This window comes from Lethenteron reissneri, chromosome 57 (assembly GCF_015708825.2).
Source record: "Lethenteron reissneri isolate LAM-NWPU_2019-01 chromosome 57, ASM1570882v1, whole genome shotgun sequence".
NCBI classification, from domain to species: Eukaryota; Metazoa; Chordata; class Hyperoartia; order Petromyzontiformes; family Petromyzontidae; genus Lethenteron; species Lethenteron reissneri.
This window is the reverse complement of record NC_083835.1, coordinates 7,284,078-7,292,551: the sequence shown is the minus strand read 5'-3', so window position 1 is coordinate 7,292,551 and position 8,474 is coordinate 7,284,078.

The window sequence follows — 8,474 nt, the reverse complement described above, 5'->3', positions numbered from 1 at the left end:
TGTGGGTAATGTGTGTGTGTAAAGTGTAGTGTGTGTGTAGTGTGTGTGTGTGTAATGTGTGTGTGTAATGTGTGTGGTAATGTGTGTGTGTAATGTGTGTGTAGTGTGTCTGTGTGTGTGTAAAGTGTGTGTGTAATGTGTGTGTGTAATGTGTGTGTGTAATGTGTGTGTGTAATGTGTGTGTGTAATGTGTGTGTGCCTGTGTGTGTAATGTGTGTGTGTGCCTGTGTGTGTGTGTGTGCCTGTGTGCGTATGTGTAATGTGCGTGTGCCTGTGTGTGTATGTGTAATGTGTGTGCCTGTGTGTGTATGTGTAATGTGTGTGTGCCTGTGTGTGTATGTGTAATGTGTGTGTGCCTGTGTGTGTATGTGTAATGTGCGTGTGCCTGTGTGTGTATGTGTAATGTGTGTGTGCCTGTGTGTGTAATGTGTGTGTGCCTGTGTGTGTGTGTGCCTGTGTGCGTATGTGTAATGTGCGTGTGCCTGTGTGTGTATGTGTAATGTGTGTGTGCCTGTGTGTGTATGTGTAATGTGTGTGTGCCTGTGTGTGTATGTGTAATGCGTGTGTGCCTGTGTGTGTATGTGTAATGTGCGTGTGCCTGTGTGTGTATGTGTAATGTGTGTGCCTGTGTGTGTAATGTGTGTGTGCCTGTGTGTGTATGTGTAATGTGCGTGTGCCTGTGTGTGTATGTGTAATGTGTGTGTGCCTGTGTGTGTATGTGTAATGTGTGTGTGCCTGTGTGTGTATGTGTAATGCGTGTGTGCCTGTGTGTGTATGTGTAATGTGCGTGTGCCTGTGTGTGTCATGTAGTCCGGCAAAAACAACCCCCTACCTCCTCGTGGTGCCGGGCGGCAACGCTGTGGTGGGCAGTGCCATGGGGGGAGGGCCAATTTAAATTGGCCTTTTACCCTCATGGCGTTTGTAGCCACCACAGCGGCCAAATGGAGGCTCTGGACGGGTGCGAGGGGCTGGTAACCCCTCCACCTTCAATAAATTACTAATAAACCACGACGGAAAATTTTAATTAATAAGCTTGTGCCGGAGGCCCCGGGGGGACAGGCGTCTATGACGTCTCCTGGCCAAACCCCATTTGGCAGAGCCAGGAGACTGAATCCCGTACCCTCGGCGCTCCTCCAGAAACAACTAAAAACCACTTCGTGTGACCACGTGGAATGTTCGAACGCTCACTGCGGAGGAGAGGCTGCCACTCCTCTGTCGGGAACTGGACCGGTACCGCCTGGATCTCTGTGGTATTCAGGAGGTCCGGTGGACCGGCTCTGGCTCCTGCCACCATGAGGGGTGGACAGTCCTCTACTCGGGGCAGGAGACTGCCAAACAACAAGGAGTGGCTCTTCTTCTGAGCAAACACATTCTGGGGGCGTGGGAGCGTGGCGGTGAGGTGTGGGAAGCTGTAAGCCCCAAGCTACGTTGGGCTCGCCTTCCCATCAACCAGAGGCGAGGAGTGGTGGTCGTGGTTACTTATGCCCCCACTGAAGACGAACATCCGTGAAGGGATACAGGCAAGGCCGATGAGTCAGATGCCTTCTATGACCTCCTGTCACAAGTGCTGGCTCAAGTGGCCACTTGGGACAGAGTCATCTTGTTAGGTGACTTCAATGCCCGAGTTGGTCATGATGCTGGCACCTGGTCTGAAGTTATTGGAAGGCATGGGCCAGATCAGCTCAGTATCAACGGCAGGAGGCTGCTAGATTTGTGTGCAGCCCATGGGCTTGTAATTACCAACACGCTGTTCCGGCATCGGCTCATCCACACAACATAATGGATGCATGCCGGGTCCAAGCAAGAACATCTGCTGGACTACATAGTGATGGAACAGCAGATGCGGGCCCATGTCCTTGACACCAGGACCTACCGTGGAGCTGATCTGCCCACTGACCATCGACTTGCCATCTGTAAGATGCACCTGCCATTCTTCCACTCCGGTGGTGGGTGTACACCCAGACCCCATTCAAACCCTTAGTGGCCTGGTCTTAGCTAGCTGATGAACATTGCAAGCGAGAATTTCATCATCGCTTGCGGCTGGGGTTGGTATCGTCTCCCACTCCTCCTGATGTCGAGGGAAAATGGGCGAGGTTTAGGACTGTGGCTCATGCAGCTGCAATGGCTGCTTTGGGTACACGGTCCAGACCTCCCCAGAGACCCTGGCTGACAGAGGAGGTGTGTTGGAGAGCCAAGCCACAACATTGTAAATGTTGGAAATGTTGTGGCTTGGCTCTCCAACAAAACCGGTAAGCTGTACTAGTACACTACACTATACACTACTATACACTACACTATACAATACTATACTACTACACTACACTATACACTAATATACACTACACTATACACTACTATACCACTACACTACTACACTATACACTAGTGCTGTACTAGTACAATACACTATACACTAATATACACTACACTATACACTACTATAACAATACACTACTACACTACACTATACACTAGTGCTGTACTAGTACACTACACTATACACTAATATACACTACACTGTACACTACTATACCACTACACTACTACACTATACACTAGTGCTGTACTAGTACACTACACTATACAGTTATACACTAATATACACTACACTGTACACTACTACACTACACTATACACTAGTGCTGTACTAGTACACTACACTATACACTACACTATACACTAATATACACTAATATACACTACACTATACACTACTATACCACTACACTATACACTAGTGCTGTACTAGTACACTACACTATACACTACTATACCACTACACTATACACTAGTGCTGTACTAGTACACTACACTATACACTACTATACCACTACACTATACACTAGTGCTGTACTAGTACACTACACTGTACACTACTATACCACTACACTACTACACTAGTAGTGTAGTGGTATAGTAGGGGGGTCGGGTGCGAGACACGGGCAGATGTTTTGTTTAGAAGGTGAATCATCGAAAACACTCATGAAGCCACGCGCAACCTAAGTTCCAACATCATATCATCACCATCATTGTTTAGATCAATGGGTCTCCTTCTTAACCTGGGGGTGCATCACGCCATCCCCTGTGGCACGAGATGCCCTTTCTGGGATTGTGCGAGACACGGGCAGATTTTTGATTTCCAAGGTAAATCATCAAAAACAGATGAAGCCATGCACAACGTAATTTCCAACTTCATATCATCACCATCATTGTTTAGATCAATGGGTCTCCTTCTGAACCTGGGGGTGAGAGATGCCCTTTCTGGGATTGTGCGAGACACGGGCAGATTTTTGATTTCCAAGGTAAATCATCGAAAACAGATGAAGCCATGCACAACGTAATTTCCAACTTCATATCATCACCATCATTGTTTAGATCAGTGGGTCTCCTTCTGAACCTGGGGGTGAGAGATGCCCTTTCTGGGATTGTGCGAGACACGGGCAGATGTTTTTGTTTCGAAGGTCAAAATCATCGAAAACACAAAAATTAAGCCAAGGTTAACGTGAGCCACCACTTACTTTGTTTCACGAAACCCCTCTGTAGTTCATCTTCTCGGTTCTTTCGGTAAAGTCACGTAGAAGGGAAATAATAAAATGTAAAAAATATAACAAAATCAAATACAATTCTCACGACGTTTCGGCCACAACGCAAGCAGCCGTCCTCAGGTGAAGAACAGGTCTGTCGGAAAGACAGCGTCTGAATGAGACGTCATTGTATTTTATTATGTTTTTTATTGTTTTTATTTTATTATTTCCCTTCTACGTGACTTTACCGAAAGACGCTGTCGCCTCGACAGACCTGTTCTTCACCTGAGGACGGCTGCTTGCGTTGTGGCCGAAACGTCGTGAGAATTATTTTATGTTTTATTTTTTTTATTTTATTATTTCCCTTCTACGTGACTTTACCGAAGGAACCAAGAAGATGAATCCCTGCAGTCACGAGAGCTTTAAATCCCTCTGTAGTTTATCAACATGATTACAATGTTTTGTATCACGATCGAGAGCCAAAAAATTCGGTCACAGTTCCTATGATCACTGTGTCATTGCTTTCATGGCTTTATTTTGGTGATTTTCGAAAAGTTTTTTGGTTTGGCCATGTTTGTTTATTTTAGTACAGAGTTAGACTGATGGCTTTAATCTAAGTTGCCTTGTGGTTGTTGTTGTTGTTGTTGTTTGACTTGCATCCCACTGGGATTTTTGCACACAGCGTTGGTGTACGGTGCTTTTTCTGCAATATTTTGCTGTCTTTTCTTGGATTTTCTGTTTGCACTCAGTCACTTTAAGATGTTTTCTTGTTCATGTTTTTGTTTTCTGTTTGTTGCGGTTGCACCCGATTCAAGAGCCGAATGGCTCACAGGGCTATACCTAATAATTGAACTTGAACTTGAAGGGTTGAAAGTGCATCGAGGCTGCAGGAAAAGTTTAAAGAACGGCGGTATCACACCAACTCATACGCTGTCGCCTCGACAGACCTGGTTTCACCTGAAGACGGCTGCTTGCGTTGTGGCCGAAACGTCGTGAGAATTATTTTATTTAGTTTTATTTTTATTATTTTATTACTTCCCTTCTACGTGACTTTACCGAAAGAACCAAGAAGATGAATCCCTGCAGTCACGAAAGCTTTAAATCGAAATTTAACTCCTAAGCCACTACTGCCTCCTGGCGCCCGCCATAGTTATAGCGAGCATCAAGGATGCCCCCTTTCAACACCCATAGCTCCCTCCTGGGTTTCGATTGAAAGCTTTCGTGACTGCAAGGATTAATCTTCTGGGTTCTTTCGGTAAAGTCGTCACGTAGAAGGGAAATAATAAAATAATAAAAATAACACACAATAAAATATTTTATTATGTAATAAAATAATAAATATAAAACATAATAAATATTTTATTACGTAATAAAATAATAAAAATAAAACATAATAACATATTTTATTACGTAATAAAATAATAAAAATAAAACAATAAAATAATTTTATTGGGTAATAAAATAATAAAAATAAAACATAATAAAATATTTTATTACGTAATAAAATAATATAAATAAAACATAATAAAATAATAAAAATACAACACAATAAAATATTTTATTACGTAATAAAATAACAAAAATAAAACACAATAACACATTTTATTACGTAATAAAAAAATAAAAATAAAACATAATAAAATACAATTCTCACGACGTTTCGGCCACAACGCAAGCAGCCGTCCTCAGGTGCAGAATGAGACACCACCAGCTTGTAGCGTCTATTTAATCTGGGTTGGAGGTGCAAGAAGAGCGCCTTGACAACAGAATTTGCATATCAAGAGGATTTTTGAATTTTTAAGGGAAATGCGTAGGAGGTGGGCAGGGGGTTTCAAAGTCATATTATGCCGAAGTAGGGGCCGTCCATAAATGACGTCACGCGATTTTGGACGATTTTTGACCCCCCCCCTCTCAAATATGACGTCACAAAGCTCTGCCCCCCCCCCCCTCTCAAATATGACGTCACAAAACTCTGCCCCCCCCTCTCAAATATGACGTCACAAAGCTCTGCCCCCCCCCTTCTCAAATATGACGTCACAAAGCTCTGCCCCCCCCTCTCAAAAAAAAAATAAAACATGGTTGAAATCGCTTTAAACTATTGTGATTGTAGTGCGTATTTAATGTGGCGCTGCTGCACTCTGATGTTGTAGGAGAAAACATTTATTGAAAAGTCTATTTAATTAAGTAGAACGTGATGTGTATATTTATTTAAAGTTCCGCATTTTGACACATTTCTCAAACTACCCCCTCCCTCGTCACACATCGTCACAAATGTCTGAACCCCCCCCCCCCCCTAGGTGCGTGACGTCATTTATGGACGGCCTCAAAGACTCATATACACATTAAAGACACTCTACACTGTGAACTGCACAGTAACCCCATACAGACCCACAGAGATACACAGTGACCCACAGAGATACACAGAGACCCACAGAGATACACAGATACTCATAGAGATATACAGAGACTCACAGAGATACACAGAGACACAGAGATACACAGAGACCCACAGAGATACACAGATACTCATAGAGATACATTAAAGACACTCCACACTGTAATCCGCACAGTAAAACCATAGAGACTCATGGAGACACACAGAGACCCACAGAGATACACAGATACTCATGAAAACATTAAAGACACTCCAGATTGTAATCCGCACAGTAAAACCATAGAGACCCACAGAGATACACAGAGACCCACAGATATACACAGAGACCCACAGAGATACACAGAGACCCACAGAGACTCATAGAGACACATTAAAGACACTCCACATTGTAATCCGCATAGTAAAACCATACAGACCCACAGAGACACACAGAGACCCACAGAGATACACAGATACTCATGAAGACACATGAAAGACACTCCAGATTTTAATCCGCACAGTAAAATCATACAGACCCACAGAGATACACAGAGACCCACAGAGATACACAGAGACCCACAGAGATACACAGAGATACACAGAGACACACAGAGATACAAAGTGACCCACAGAGATACACAGAGACCCACAGAGATACACAGAGACCCACAGAGATACACAGAGACTCAAAGAGATACACAGAGACCCATAGAGACCCACAGAGATACACAGAGACCCACAGAGATACACAGAGACCCACAGAGATACACAGAGACCCACAGAGATACACAGAGACTCACAGAGATACACAGAGACCCATAGAGACCCACAGAGATACACAGAGACCCACAGAGATACACAGAGACCCACAGAGATACACAGAGACTCACAGAGATACACAGAGACCCACAGAGATACACAGAGACCCACAGAGATACACAGAGACTCACAGAGATACACAGAGACCCACAGAGACCCACAGAGATACACAGAGACCCACAGAGATACACAGAGACCCACAGAGACCCACAGAGATACACAGAGACCCACAGAGATACACAGAGACCCACAGAGATACAGAGACTCACAGAGATACACAGAGACCCATAGAGATACACAGAGACCCATAGAGATACACAGAGACCCACGGAGAGACACACAGAGACCCATAGAGATACACAGAGACCCATAGAGATACACAGACACCCACAGAGAGACACACAGAGACCCACAGAGATACACAGAGACCCACGGAGATACACAGAGACCCACAGATACGCAGAGACCCACAGAGATACACAGAGACCCACAGAGATACACAGAGACCCACAGAGATACACAGACACCCATAGAGATACACAGAGACACACAGAGATACACAGAGACCCATAGAAATACACAGAGGCACACAGAGATACACAGAGACCCGCAGAGATACACAGAGACCCATAGAGATACACAGAGACACAGAGACCCACAAAGATATACAGACACCCACAGAGATACATAGAGACCCACAGAGATACACAGAGACACACAGAGATACACAGAGACCCGCAGAGATACACAGAGACCCACAGAGATAGACAGAGACCCACAGAGATACACAGAGACACACAGAGATACACAGAGATACACAGAGACCCACAGAGACACACAGAGATACACAGAGACCCACAGAGATACACAGAGACCCAAAGAGACCCATAGAGATACATAGAGACCCACAGAGATACACAGAGACCCACAGAGATACACAGAGACCCACAGAGATACACAGAGACCCACAGAGATAGACAGAGACCCACAGAGATACACAGAGATACACAGAGACCCACAGAGATACACAGAGACCCACAGAGACACACAGAGACCCACAGAGATACACAGAGACCCACAGAGATACACAGAGACCCACAGAGACACACAGAGACACACAGAGATACACAGAGATACACAGAGACCCACAGAGATACACAGAGACCCACAGAGACACACAGAGACCCACAGAGACACACAGAGACACACAGAGATACGCAGAGACCCACAGAGATACACAAATACTCATAGAGATACACAAAGACTCACAGAGATACACAGAGACCCACAGAGATACACAGAGACCCACAGAGATACACAGAGACCCACAGAGATACACAGAGACCCACAGAGACACACAGAGCCCCACAGAGATACACAGAGACCCACAGAGACACACAGTGACCCACAGAGATACACAGAGACCCACAGAGATACACAGAGACCCACAGAGACACACAGAGACCCACAGAGATACACAGAGACCCACAGAGACACACAGTGACCCACAGAGATACACAGAGACCCACAGAGACACACAGTGACCCACAGAGATACACAGACTCACAGAGATACACAGAGATACACAGAGACCCACAGAGATACACAGAGACCCACAGAGATACACAGAGACCCACAGAGACCCACAGAGACTCGTAGAGACACATTAAAGACACCCCACACTCGACCAGACTATGAAACGCAGCGCCTGCGTGATAGGGAACGGCACGAACGCAAATTACAGAATAATTATGACG